Genomic DNA, 15723 nt, shown 5'->3' on the forward strand with positions numbered 1-15723 from the left:
TCTTTAATGGCTTATGTCTGGCTTTTCTAATTGCTGAAGACTACATTTTACTGACAACCCTTACATACATGAATACAGTAAAAGCCATTCATATCTACTCTACACGAATACCACCCAGGCTCATAATATAATTGTCAAACTTACTTGATGCATCGCGTACTGTTTAAATAAATTCCCGATCCTTCTCTAAATGTTTCTCTCCCTCTTATCACATCCAACCCTCCTTTCTCTGTTGTCTACTGTACTCCTCTCTCAATCCAAATATTCAAGGGTAGAGGTCTATATGGTGAGCTCCATATGTGGGTGTTTAAGGTGTATCTTAGCCTGGCCTGTATGCAGTTAAAAGCTAGAGCTGGTGACATGATTAGTGTACGTGGTCAGTAGTGCTAAGGTCTGTCCATCCTGGTCCTGTCCTGCCCAGACCACCCAGCGAGCAGCTGCCATGATGACCAGGCCTGACAGGAAACAGGAAACAGGAAGAAGCAGGCCGGAAGTCCTGTTAATCTAGTCTAGTTGACCGTTTGGATCCCAACACAACTTCTCTCTCACACGTTATGAGATGAATCTACTGACATACAGTATTTCTGCCCAACAGACAGAAACACTTATTCTTTCCCTCTCTCCTACACGCTCTTCAATCGTGACAATCTCTTAAGTATTTAAATTCTGTCTCCTTACTTTCTCTTCACAACTGTTTGTTTTTCCTCAGTTTATCTTTCCAGCCCTCACAACGACACTTTCTTCTATACCATTCCATCTTTCCAGACATCAATTCCTCCATGTGAGAATGAAAGAAAACCGAAATACATAAATTTTTATTTAAATGCGTACCAACAGACACAAGAAAACTTAGACAAACAAACAAACACACACACACACACACACACACACACACACACACACACACACACACAAAAGGAACAACACAAAAGGAACACCAAACACAAAGCACAGCACAGCACAGCTAGAATTCTACTTTATGCTGAAATATTCTAAAATGTGTTTTACAATACAATTAAACATCAAAGCATGAGCTATTCCTCTGTGATCTTTAACACCCTAGTGAACAAACCCCACACACCCTCTTCCACTTACAGTGCTGAGGAAAAGTTGCTGAACGTCATGGCTAATTACTAGATAGAGACAGAAGACTGCATCGTTATGTGAACCAGGACACACTCATATCTGCATTCAAATACATCATAAACCATTCAACGACTACATTATTTTCTTGTGCTTATTTCTTAACTGTATTAGTAATTGCATCTTAATAAAGATACTGAGACAATGCTTGCAAAAAAAACACAAACACCAGGGAAGATATGTCTAACATATACAGCAGTTAGGAAAATAAAAGTGAGATCTGCACTAAATTACTAAATAAACAGATGCTGAGGTTGGCTCGGATACTTTTCATGAGCTATAAAAATGGTGCAAAAAGGGAAAAGAGAACACTATTCCTTCCATACCTAGCTATAGAGGGAACACCTGCTGTAAAATAAACACGGGCTCATACTGAAACCCGGCGAGGTACCCGGCGAGTCCTGTGTACTGTACGATTGAGTTCCTAGGTGTATGATCGTTACGTTTAGAGTGGAAAAAGCAACCAAAAATACCAAGTCATTTGTGAGAGTATGATGTAAACTTTAATGTGCCCTCCACATCTGAAATATAAATGCTTCGCATATCACTCACTTCTTTAAGCCTAAGGGTTTAAAGAGTACTTACAGTATCTACCACCAGATCTTGCAAACCTGCAATCTGCAAATGAAAGTGTTTTACTGGCGTTTAACTGAGCAAACTCTGCAAACCCCCTTCCCAAAACACTTGCAACCATTGCAACACAAAGAAATACAACTTTAAAGTACACCAATACGGGCTATTAAACTATTTGCTTAAAAGTAAACGCATGTGATGTTTCTATTTATAAAAATGTTTTTCATGGATTTACTTTTTCCTTTCGTTAGGATGGTAGCCTATTTTGAACCATGCTTTATATAGCATATGCTCATAGGTATCAACGTCGAGACCATTCCCTTCAAAACATAAGCGGACAAATTTAGCAGTCCTTTTTAGAGTTTATGGAGCATGCTAGTGTACGCCTTAAATCAAGCACTCTTTGACAGATTCCCTTATTTCACTGAATGCCAACAGAGAGCTGAACTCTCTCAGGTCATGCTGTTGAATATCAACCAGTAAATCTTCTCTTTATTCATAAATGACTACTACAAAGCAAAATTCTAACTACACTGGCCACTCAGAGGAGGCTGAAGCTACTTTTTGGGATTATTGCAAAATCATTGATCCTGCCTCAAAAGGTGTCCCTTCACTTGAATAAAGCTTTAATGAGGCTCTGGTGTACGGCAACGTGCCCCGACAATTGGCTCAATGCGCTGGCCAATCAGAGTGACACGTGACCCCCTAATCCCTCTTTATGAGACGGGTAAGAGCGTGTTGTCACTGTTGGTTTTGTGAATCGGCAGCCAAAATCCCCAATGATTTGTTAGGAAGGACAGATCTGAGAAGAGTAAGAGAAACAAAGCAGCGCCGGGGAAAGAGTGAGAAAGAGAGGGAGCGAGAGAGAGGGAGAGAGAGAGAGAGAAGGAGAGTATGTGTGTGTCTCTGAGATGACAGAGCTTGGCTGAGAGAGTCCTCTGTGTGTAATCGTGTGTCCACATGCGAGCGCTCACCTTCCCTCTGAGCAGATTAACCTAACGCTCAATCCCGAGAGAGCAACAGGCGGGCGACACACAGAACAACTTCATTGATGGTGGGGGTGGGAAAGAGTAGAGTATAGGCGTGAGCGTACGTCCTTTGCTCCTTGCCAAAGGCAATTTCACCTCTGTTATTTCACAGCAGAAATGTCAAGAACACTGAGTAATCCAAAAATACAACGGCGCCTCAAATCAAGCAAACAAATCACACTTTACTGAAATCTTACTAAGCTAATAGAACTTATAAAATCAGAGACATTAGCCTTGCACTGAGCTGTGCTTGTATTTACAGTAGTCACAAAACAACCCAGAGATGGTCGCAACACCAAATGCCCCTGGATGTGGCTGTACTTTTCCAGGATGTCTTCACAATCACGGCCTTTACTCAATTACTTTTCGCAAAAAAAAGGTAGTTAAATAAAGTTGAATCATTTGCAGAAATCATGACATTGAGTAAATAGTTCATTTGCATCTCGAATGATGACACTAATTTACAGGTAGCGTATAAAAAGTTGTATTATATTCATCTTATATATACGAGTGAATACAATTATAGTGTGCATACGATCTGCATTTGACACACTCACTCTTAGCTATAGCCTCTACCCACTGTTTCCCTATGGTAACAGAAATGAAAAGTACAGAGCCACAATCTAATATGTGAAACAAGCCTTACTCTTATGTGCAAATATCGATAAGGGGTTCTATGCCAAAATATGAATGCAACTGTATTTGACATTTCTTAAAAGCAATGGCAATTGCCACAGGTTATTTGAGGTAGTGTTCCCTGTCCCACCCTTTATGACAAACTCAAATTAGCCTGGTAAAAGAGACACACATTTCAAGAAAACGGTCAGAAAAAAAAGTTAACAGAACATTGTCTACTGTACCAAAAGCTATCAATATCGATATGTTATGTATAATATATATTTTAAATATATTTCTTCAATTAATATAGAGCCCTGATTTACAAGCCCCATCTACACTATACACATAGCTGAATAAGTCCTTATCTTTCTGATGGGTAGAAACGGCCACCTACTAGATCTTCCTTAATCCCCAAGAAAAAAGCTTCAGTTTGTCAGAATAGTCATCACCAAGCTATCTTTCCTCCACAATTTAGCTACATTGCTTGAGTGCCTTACTTTGCACCAATAATTAATTTCCAGAGACTGAGTATAATTCCACATGGACATTGTACTATAAATACAGTAGGGAAGCTGAACCATTTGGCCTGGCAGTAATGTAAGTTCACGGGTGTGAATGTGACTTATTGTACACTGTTTAAAACAGTAAGGTATAATAACTAACCCTCATCTTGATAATATACCAGAAAAACATGTGATGTTGAGTTGGATTCATTCAGAATTCTTTGGAAAACTTTGTCGAATTGTAAAATGTGTTTATCTAATACGAGCCTAACTTTTGACAAGTTGAATTCAACCTAGAAAATGAGCCGCTCATATAAGCCTACAATTATTTAATTATTAACAGTCCATACTTTCCTAATTTGTGGGACCCGCAGAAATTGTGAATGTTATTCTGGGTTGTGACCCGTTATAAATGCATAGGCTTCAGTAGATTCACACGCGACTACCGGTACATATATTGAAACGAATAGGCCTATACGAATATTTCAGAGTAATCATTTTTAAATACTACATAATACAAGTCATATACCGAGAATATGAGTCGCCCTAGTAGCCCATTGTGCGCCTGTTGATACGGCGTTGCGATATTGTGGGAAATAAACACTTCAAGGTCAAAGCACACATTAACAATACCACAAGACAAACCGTGACTCTCGTAAATAGACTCCGCAAAACGCTACTTTGCTGCGTTTAGCCTATAGGTCTGGAGATACAATGGTCATGGTTACGTTGTATAGTTTGTTGGGAGGCAACGCGCTTCAAAATCGCACTCAAGTATACCGGTCATGTCAAACGGACACATACAATTAATTATAAATAAAGAGACCTCGCTGCTCGAGATACAACGTGTCCTCTGGATGTGACAAAAATAATTATAGATGTAGGAGCACGCTACTCACTTTATTATGCATGAAATCTGTCCGGTAAGTGTGAGATACCACAGGCAGTCTCCGGCTGTGTCGTCCGGCCGAATGACAGCGTAGAGGAAGCCGTTGCGTGCCAGGGATGGACTTCGCAAAGACGCACTTAAATCCAGCACGGGCAGGAACGCAACATGAAAAAGAACCGTGCCGAAAAGTCGCCTATGTGTGTCTAAAATGACAACAACAAAAAACAAGTCGGTCTCTCGTCTGAAAGTGTGTTTGAGGACAGTGAGGATGGTTGCTTGGTCTCCAGTGATGTGTCGGCGAAAGGAATGGGACGGTTAAAGCCGTGGACGTCTGTAGCTGATGATGTTGTGAGGGCTGTTTCTGATCGCTCCCACAATCCCGGTCGAGTCTCTCACTCACCCTCTCTTAGCGCGAGGAGAAATAATCGGTTTTACTCCTGAAAGGGGGCGGGCTCACACTTCCCAACTACTTTAATGAAAGAGGCATAGCAATAATGCATTACTATCTCAAACCCGATCAAGAGGACAGACAATTAAGCACCGTGAAAGGACTGTCAGTGTATGATTATGCGATCTAAATAACTGTGGAGGGTGCGTTTTCAACTACATCAAATTAAAGTTACCAAACTGTTGTTGTTGTCCTTGTAATATATTATATTAACTTTACGCACTGACATTAATTAAGCGCTAAATATAGTTGACTTTAATCTGTTTTTTATTTATTTATCGGATGCAGCATAGCCTATAGGCCTAGATGAAACAACCACAATACTACTACTACTACTACTACTTATAATAATGGTAATAATAATAATGTATTGTTTCAATTTGTCAAAGGATATTTTCTAAAAACATTCAAGATCTTTGCACAAGTAGATGTTTCTGTGAGAAAATGCAATGTTCCGGATCTACAAGAGCTGTCCTGCATCTGCCAATCATTCTCCAGTCCCCAGTTATCTCACAAGATAAGGCCTGACACAGACAGTAAGCATGAGGAAATTAGCAAGTGTTATCCCCCAACCAAAAGATTTGAAAACATCCACTCTATTAGTGTGAAGATAACAATAAAAACAGCAAGCATGCCTCTTCAGATAAGACAGAGGAGCCAAACCTATTTGTGAGATGATCCCAGATAGGCCTGGTAATACCAGGACTCTATTATATTCAAATTATATGCATCTCAACCTCAAGTTTCTTGAATAGTAGTTGGAAAAATAAATCTTAATTTCCCCTTTGTGTCAAAAGTATTCCTGGCCATAGACTCGCTTAGCATTATTTTAACCCCTGTACAGGCCTTTCACCTCAGTACAATACAAGGCAAGACAGAGAAAAAGGGGAAACATGAAATCAGACGTAAATAAATCACGCTTGCTAATCTGCTTGACGGGCGGACATTACTGCCTGCAACTGAAGCCTGTGGTGTCCGATAACTCGGGATACCACCTTCACATCACGTGACCCTTTCATCTTCAATCGCATTTCCTCTGACTAAACCCCAGAATAATTGATAGGCTAGAATGTGTTAGACATAGTAGGCCCATCACAAAACATGACAGTTATCAATGGCAGGCCGTGAAGCTCAGCATGCTGAAACAGTGTAACCCCCCCCCCCCCCACACACACACACACACACACAGGTCACATAGTAACTCTAACATATCGTATCACTTTGTATAGGATAGTTGAATCTGAGTGTTATGATGATCATTTGTGGAGCCTTGCTCACAGGGTGGTGCTGTGTATTTTTATTGTGTCGTTTGTTGGGGGTTGCTATGGATTGACAGACTGTACCCACCACATTCACTATTCCTTCGTTTTCAGTCGTCAAACTCCATGCCCTTTGTGGTGTGTGTGTTGTTTGTAGTCTGTCAGTGATTCATCCGAATTCATCAGTGTTTGAGGTCGTCTTCAAATGGTTGGCACTTGGAGAGATCAGAGGATGGTAATCAGACTGGGAGAATGCTGGGTAAACCAGTCACTCGTAGAATAGTGTGTGTGAGATGCAATGGCTATATTGAAAGTATACAACTATTGGGAAAGTTGACCTGAAGTGGCGAGGATCTAGAGGGAGGAGTCTACGGTAAAGAGACTTGCTCAGTCAACGCACACAAATGACTGAACTTACTCGAAGGAGTTGCAAATTAGATGCCACTATGGCTGCACAATGTATAACTCAATGGCCTCTGAACAGTATGAAAATAGTAATAAAGTAGCCCGTGCTCTGCATCATGGGCAAACACTATGTGTATGTAACATTATCATATCATTTATATTGGATAACTTTATATAGGGATTGAGTTATTATAGCACTTGATCGTATTGCAGAGAGGCGTGAGACTGATCGGGTCAGCACATCTAACTGAGTCTGTTTTGTCTTGTGGGTATACGGTTGCTGACAAAATGTTACAAATCTGAAGACATTGTTGTGCCACTCTCCTTTCATGTGAACAGCCATTCCAGGACATTGTTACATCTTCTCGTCTCCCACTCTCCTCATAGTCTTTGTCCTGCCTTGTAAATAGATTGACTTGCTAGTTTCCTAAACTAGCCTGACATATCATTATGGCCCGCTGATAGCAACCCCTACACCCTCTTTTATCTTGCCACAATATATAATGTTGAATGTTGTCCGTTAATCAACTAACCATATTTAAGTAAATCTAAATCCCTTAGTAATGCGTCACGTCATCTAATTGAAGCAGGGTCACGGAGCATAATATACAACATACCTTTGCATTTAACATGGCCCGACATAGAAGATTTGGCTAGTTTACTATTTTGTGTACAACAGCATATAGACCTATATTTCCCATAAAACAACATTTAGCCCACCCTGGATCCCACTGTCCCCCCCCCCCCCCCATTATGAGAAATTCCCAACCTGTACATGTTTAGCACTTTAAGGGAATTGACAGTCACATGCATATAATGTACTGTTTGCCAGAATGATTATGCAATTTGAAATATGTCACTCTGTATATACACACGGTAGGCTTTTGGTCGAATGCAATTTCATGAGGTTTGGCATGAATTGTGCATGGAGGAGATGAGGAAAACGATGACTGGTTGTGAGTCAAACACACAAGTGCGGTTACGGATATTGATCTTACTCAGATAGTCTTTAAAGAATTCTCTGGCAGTGACTTTATAGCATGTGACACATAATAGGCTGCCTGATGTGTGTGTGTTTTTGTAATGGGTAGAAAAAAAAGGGAGCCGGTCTGCCTTTCATAAGAGCACTGTAAACACCAATACATTTCCTGGGTAAACAGGAACAGCCCAGGCCAGGTGTAATCTGTTGTCGATCATGCTCATGTGAAAACACAATCTGCCTGTCACAGTTGATAAGGTTGTCAAGCACCCAGTCCCACCCCGGAGAATCAGCTTAGCGCTGCAGTGACATATTTGAAGAGGCTTCCAATTGTTGGTGTGTAACAGTCTCTCTCTGTCTCCTATTCCGTAATGAGTTGGAGAGAGACAGGTGTTATTTTGACATTGGCTTGATTTTACATGATGAGGCCAAATGCATTGTAGTGACCTACAGGCTAACTTCACACAGGATCCATAGGTCTATAGATTGTGTGTGTGTGTGTGCGAGTGCTAATGCCTGTGTGTGTGTGTGTGCGTGCGTGCATGTGTGCGCGTGTCTCTGCGTACCACACTACAATCACACTACAATCTACTACTGTGCTTAAACAGTAGCGGAAGTGCCAGAGATCTCTAGATCAGTCCACCATATGTACTGGCTGTTGATCTCATGGAAGATATACCAATACAATATTCACTGCACAGTGCACAGGAGAATTTTCAGAGACAAAGATATACACTGTGGGATCTTTCTCTTCCCCTCTTCTGCAGTATTTGTGTAAGTGATCCAAAGCATTACATTACATATAATTTTGTCTGCCTTATTAATAAAGCCCATAATGAAACTCTGAAGGCAATATCATTAGTAATTACAGTTGTAGAATGATACCACTGTACAGTATAATTAGAAAAGCAACGGCAAGAAAGCCACTTTTTAATTAACAGAAGCCATATGCCCTTATGCAAGACAATTGTGTTTAATATATACTTCTGTACACAATGACACAATAGTTTCCCACATTTCAAGGGTGAGAACATCGTGCAACGAAGTGCATTTGCATGTGGTGAATTATGAAAAGGTTGTGTAGCTGTATACACTGTATACACTGTAGGAATTGAAAAGTCAGAAAAGTCAAGTATCAGAAAGATATCTAAATATGTTTTGTTTTGGGTTTTTCCCCTCTCTACAGGAAGTGAGAAATGGTTCAGTACTACTAATGGTTCAGAACTACCAATGATTCAGTGATACTAATGGTTCAGTACGACCTAGTGGTTTTCCAGTCACCCTCTCTGGCCTGAGCCACTGAATTCACCCATAAAAGCAGTGTAACTGTCACGGACAGGGGCGGCTCGGGACAGAGGGGCGGCTCGGGAGGCGAGAAGGATCGGAGGACCAAAATGTGGCGTGGTATGTGTTCATCATGAATTTTAATAAAGAAAACACTGAACACTGAAACACACTATACAAAAACAATAAACAAAATAACGACCGTGAAGCTAATGAGAACTTTGCTGACACAAGCAATCAACATAGACAATCACCCACAAACAAACAGTGCAACCCAGGCTACCTAAGTATGATTCTCAATCAGAGACAACTAATGACACCTGCCTCTGATTGAGAACCATACTAGGCCGAAACATACAAATCCCCAAATCATAGAAAAACAAACATAGACTGCCCACCCCAACTCACGCCCTGACCATACTAAATAAATAAAAAACAAAGGAAATAAACGTCAGAGCGTGACAGTGACGTTAGCAGGAGACACATGGGGATTATACTGTACTGTAAAACCCCCAAACTAGCATTACTATCTTTCTTTTAATTGCCCGACCCCCTCACTATTCCCCCCACTAGCAGTGGATCAAGAGCACTGTAAAATATTCCTCCATACAATGCAGAGATCCAGTCTTTTCACTATTCATTGTGGCAGTACTTTATATTATTTCCCCCATAAAGTCCTAAAGAGCTTTCATTTAGCTAGAGGCGATTTTCTGGGTGAGGCATGTATAACTACATTTTTTTGTAGGCCGAAAGCTACAATACCACGACGCAATGCACATACAGTGGTAGCGTGTTCACAATTGTACTTCTCGATGCTAAAAGCTTATTAGATGTCGAATTAATTTGATATCGTCGACGGACTATCGTAACTGCACGTTGAAGGTTTTTCCACAACTTTTGCTTGACAACTGGTGAAGTAGTGGTGAAGTCGTCACAGAGCTTTGCCACGTGAGAGATGCTTTTGGTAGCTTGCATGTTGTCTTGTTCAAACAGCGTCCGAACACTACACCTCTGATACATTATGGATGAGGCACAAGCAGCAGGACAAGCTCTCCCTTTATTCTGCCTGACACTTCTGTTACCCCACAGGAAAAGGCCCACGGTCGTGTGACTGTGTTCGCTGGCTGAACTACTGCTATTGGTACTGAAGGGTGAGGCCACCATTGGGGACGTGTTGGGTCTTCACCTTGAGCTAACCACCACCTACCCTGCTCTGCCAAACGGTTCACGACTAAACATACAAGACTTGGCTGGTCATTATATAGATAAACTCATTCATTATTCAAATAATGATACTATAATCACATGGCTTTCCCAGGGTTTGATGTTGAAAGCTCAAAGTATTGTTATGTCCTCCGTGTGGAGACCAATGCACGGCATGTTGAGTTGTTATGCAGTTATAGGTGCTGTCTATAGGGGAGCCATAGACCCTTGTCAAAGCTGATTCAATTGGCTTAGCAAATGAGCTATGCGTGGCATTGGCCAGTGAAACTTATGACGACTCATTGTTCAACTATCTAACAAGAAACTGCAAATGATAGTATCCCACACAGTTTTCTTGTTAATGGAAGGTACACATGTCATTGCTACATCTTTGTTTCAATGGGTCGTAAAATATTAAGAATTGCCATTCCTTTGTAGATAGCATCCCACAGTCTCATTAACAGTGCTGAATATTTAATCAATACATGAAGAGTTTTAATATTCACATAAACTTCCATTTGCTGTAGCCCCTCAAGCTGCTAAAATCGCAAACGCTGACAGGGACAGTCGTCTCCGCTTCCTAAACTCCCTCGTTTCTTCTCTTCAGAGAACGCAGGATGGCTGTGGTTTCGCTCTGCTCGTCAGTCTTTCACTCAAAGTTCCCTTTGTCTCCAGATGACTTCATGGGAGAGAAAAAAGAATGGCTTCTCCCTCGCTAATGATTTTTCCTCCTTTTGAACGGCTGGAAAGTAATTCGCTCCTGACTGCTCAGAAACAGGCAGAGTTATTTTATTGTGTCAGCCCCTCTATAACAGAGCCTGTGTAGTGGGGATGCCAACGTAACATTTTCTTTCTCCAGTGGAGGGGTGCCAACCGGTGTTTCCTGAGGCTGAGCAGAGGCTGTACCTGACAGATGTTGTGTGTTACCCTGTGGCATTGGAAAGATCACACACGTGATTTGACATTTCAGCAGTCATGGTCATAATGTGAATATTTAAACTGATCAAGGTAGAGTATCGGTCGTTGTTAACATAAATCCTACTGCCGTAAGGTAAATCATATTTAAGAATCTGACATGATCATCATTTGTAGTTTTGAGCTGTTATTATACAGCATATACAAGACGTTTACACAGTCTGAATGCTCTTCACCAGCTGCTGAATTCATTTATATTATAAAATGATATATTTGCCCCTGAAGTATACATGCAATTAGGCATGCTGCACACACACACGTACACACACTTCTGTACAGTACATGTATACACTTACATAACACAAGTGCACACCTTGCTTTAGCACCATAAGAGCTGGTATAATGGGCAGAAGAAGAGTGGTGTAACAGAATTGGTTGATAGGTTAGAGGGTGTACAGTGCAGTATGTGTGTGAGTGGGGATAGGCCCTGTGGCGCGCTACAGGGGGAAAGAAATCCAATCATAAATTATTCAAATGAGATCTGAGAGTCCAGGCCACTTGCGTGACAAGGATGTCCTTCCACCTAGGTCTTGTTCAGCCTGGGCCCCAGGACCTCTCAATACTGTGCCCAGACCTGATCTAGGGTCAGTCCATACGCAAGGCTTTGGGCCTTTCAGACACCTGCATGGCTTGTAAACCACCAGGTTAAAGTGGTACAGCTGTTTGTGCATCAGTAAGGCTGGGGCCTAAAATGAGGGCATGAGGTCTGGGGACGGGAGAATAGAACTGATGATTCCCATGACAACCACTACACAGCACAACTACCTACAGCAGCGGTGACCTCCACCCATTCTCCTGACTACTTAACATCACTCGGCAGAACTATGCAGCATGTGTCTCCCACATACAGCAACTGACTCTGATAACATCTAGCTGTGAAGCAAAGCAAATGGAAGTCGTTGTGCTTTAATGTGAAACGCAGCCCTAACATGATCCAGTAGGCCCCGCGACCCCCGGCAAAGGGAGACACAGTGTGGCAGACGTGAGGCGGCGTCTAATCTCTCCGTGCCTCCAGCGTCACACTTATTCTTATTCAGACGCCATCAGACAGGAGGCAAGCCACTGAGATTAGCTGCAGATCAAAAGGCTTGCTGCCTCGCGTAGTGCGAGCACCATTAATGTTTTGTAGATTTAGGCAGCCCCAGTGCGTGCACTGGCACTCTGTAGGGGCGGCAGAGAAACTGAGCGGCGTACTGTACAAACGGCACCGACACTGCTCAGGGGGGTAGACTTAGACTGGAAAGGTATTTTTCATAAACGAGGCCTGACTGCCGCTGGGACGTGGAAATTTGAAATGAAATAATAAAGCGAGTAGAAGAGAAAGGGGAAAAAATAAAAATACTAGGCCCGTTACTGCAAGCAATTACAGTGGAACAAAGATACTTGTCCTTTCTCTGCCTTTGCGATGAAACTGCTTCCATGTGTATAATACGTCTTGGTTAAGTGATCATTTATTTTGAATATGAATTGCACTTTCTACGATAACATGGCTTGTGTATCCAAAGATCATGGCGTCTGGATCAGCAATATCCAGCATAACCATGACAACTACTGCCAAGCCATATAACAAGAGCAATTAAAACACAACAGTAGCTATGGACGCCTATAGATCCTGCTTTCTCCGCAATCTTCTTTCTACGTAAGGCTTAATGTAAATCCAAACAAGCATATCGATTGCACCAGACTTATAAAATGACCAGGACAATGTGCTCAAGTCTAATCTCTGTAATTCAGGTAGCCAAGTTTAGATACAAACAAAGACCTAAACACATGGTTATCTTTTATGCTGTGATTGTCAGGTGTACTACTGACCCCACAATAAGTGTAATTTGTCATTACGGATAGAAGGTCAATTTGGAGTGGATCAAGACTGTGAGAAGCTTCCAAGAGGATGGGTAGGTACAGGAAAGTGACACAGGAAATGGTACAGAGTGGTAGCGAAGCGACAGGATGGGGGTGGTGGTTGGAGGTTCAAAGGGAGAGAGATGCCTGCGTAAGAGAGCTCGCCACCCTGCAGAGAGGGTTTTCTCAACTCCGCTTCCGATCAAAGCGGTGGAATTTGGTGGCAAAAAGTGTGTAAGTGAAGAGAGATCTTTGTAAACTGGTTTGAAGAGATGTCTCCTCTTTTCAGGGTTAATGTTAAGAGGTAAAAAAAAAGGTTGTGCCTCACAATGTATGCCTGAACCTACTACTAAGCTATATGAAATTGTTTTAAGAAGGTCATACCGATGATCATTTTTCTATTTGATTTAGAATTTTAAGATCCCTTGAAGTATCAAAACAATATATGGAAAATCATCTGTACCAACTTCAGAAGAGTCCCAAGACGTTTTTGAGGGGATCACCACATAGTGTTCACCACATAGTGTTCATGAGAGTCTCATCTTTCTTTGTAGGCCAAACCTTTCTGACCCAACAGGCAGTTTTGTGGTCTGACAAACACCGCTCCATCTCTGTCACCTTTCACTGCCGATGCGGAAATGCGATGTCCTAAAACAGTTGATTGATTGAAAACAGATATGTCTAGCTTAAAACTGACCGATTTTTGTGGGGATTTTTATATTATGCTAATACGATTTCCGAGGGGGCATGGACAGCGACTCTAGGTTAATACTCTATATTAACCCAATAATCTTGGTGGGAGAAATAAGAATGGTACAATGTATACCATTATACAAATGTACATTTGTTCATTTGCAGTAACTCTGTTATTATTATTGTTATTATGGATATTATTAAATTGTTATAATAGATATTACTGCTACTGAATTGCCTGTTGATGGGCCATCAACTTTAATCTGGTTGCTAAATTAGGCTCCCAGAACATTCCCACATGCCCAATCGGCAATACAAAAATGACTTCCTTAAATCAAATGTCTGAAGAAAAAGTTTAACAAAGCCATTCAGCATCCATAAAAATCTAACTAAACTTTTGTTTGGATATGGAATTCTTCCTGGTTGTTTTAGGACGTTTGCCTGCTATTGAGTACATTTGTCTACCCCTGCCTTCATAGAGGCAGTTGGTTCAATATCAACTCCCTTCAGTTGGTGGAATATGACACATTTCCTCTTTGTTTCACAGCTCAGCGTGTAATATCTTACTTAGTGTTAATCTGTGTGACAAAAATTGATATTGATGTCTGCAGCAGCCATTTAGGTAGCTACCTTGCAGGTGTAAGCCATTTGTAAGGAAAACAGCATGTTGAAGCCAGGCGCTTTTCACTCACAGAGGATTTCAGATTGCGCAATGAGGTGTTATTAGCAATTAACCTTAGGAAGATCAATAACCCAAACTGACTGAATACACAATGCAGTATTGTTATTATTAAGTTCTTCTTTAGATAGTCAAACCTTTCGTCATGCCTTAGAGAAGTAAAAAGGTAGACATATGTAGCTACAGGAGCCTCGATTGGCCATTCACTCGCACAGAAGTGATTGGCAACAGCTGTTAGTGACTGCCAGATCTCCAGCTTCAGCATAGCTCAACCCTTAAGATTTTCCATCCACTTGGTTCTCTGTCACGCACTAAGTGTAAGTACCTAAGGTAAAACAACCTAGCGTCAATTATCTGCCCTTGTCCGTCCATATGGGTTCGATAACACAACAAAATTATTGTTTCACTTTTCAATAAAGTCCAAATGAAGAATTTACTAACAATAGGCGAATACTATATTACAAGAGAGTTAGTTGTTTGACAGATTTATTGCCGTTGGCTTGGAACATGCCATCATCCACTCTATGGCAAAAAGAGCACCACTGCCAGAACCTGATTTTTCCACATGCAGAAAGTCACAGTACACCATGGAGAGGAAAAGGGGAAGGTGGGATTGTGCTCTGTAAACTCACCCGTGCCGTTCTTTGCTTCTCCAGGAAGTATCACCCTACAGAACCAATTGAAGGCCAGCTCAATCAAACAGTCACAAGTGGGAAAAAAAGAGATACATGTTAGAGATAAAAGTGAAAGAAGAGTAAAAAGTTAACTGAAAAACAAAACGAAAAATGTCCTGCATGTATAAAAGCCAGACCAGCTGGCTTTGAACAGAAACCCCAGTTTTGGGTTGTGTTTAGCCTCCGATCTCTTTCCACACTGAACTCAGGAGTTGTTCTGGCCAACCACCCACCCCCACCCCATGTCCCCCTCTCCCCTCCAGCCGGTCCACCTGCCTCAGTCACTCCTGAGTATATTTAGTCCTCTGAGGGATCAGTGACACCCAGACCTTTGTCAGCGGTGGCATATATTCACTAGATTATTGCCCCCCAAATAATATTGCCGTCCAATAAGGGGCACAAAAAAATAAAACAAATTACAGTCTTGTATTTTTTTAAATAACCACAATATTCAGGAAATAGTTAAATGAATACCGGATAAAATCATCCAAAGCAGCTAGAAGAAAGTTGAATAAATGAAATAAGCCT

General features: G+C 41.4%; 1 protein-coding gene across 19 annotated transcripts in view; it reads right to left on the reverse strand.

Moving 5' to 3' along the window:
• Positions 1-15521, reverse strand: part of mef2cb (myocyte enhancer factor 2cb) — a 94253-nt gene extending 78732 nt beyond the window's left edge. For 5 of the 19 annotated variants that reach the window (XM_090190217.1, XM_090190214.1, XM_090190209.1 and 2 more), the window contains exon 1: positions 4765-5307. The gene's annotated coding sequence lies outside the window, so the exon portion shown is untranslated. Of the gene's footprint in view, positions 1-4764; positions 6164-15153 lie in introns of those variants that run through there. The other 14 variants (XM_090190215.1, XM_036935518.2, XM_090190213.1 and 11 more) reach the window with 7 other exon arrangements.
• Between the last annotated feature and the right edge of the window lie 202 nt (positions 15522-15723).

This window comes from Oncorhynchus mykiss, chromosome 11 (assembly GCF_057628025.1).
Source record: "Oncorhynchus mykiss isolate SJ-2025 chromosome 11, ASM5762802v1, whole genome shotgun sequence".
Classification (NCBI taxonomy): Eukaryota; Metazoa; Chordata; class Actinopteri; order Salmoniformes; family Salmonidae; genus Oncorhynchus; species Oncorhynchus mykiss.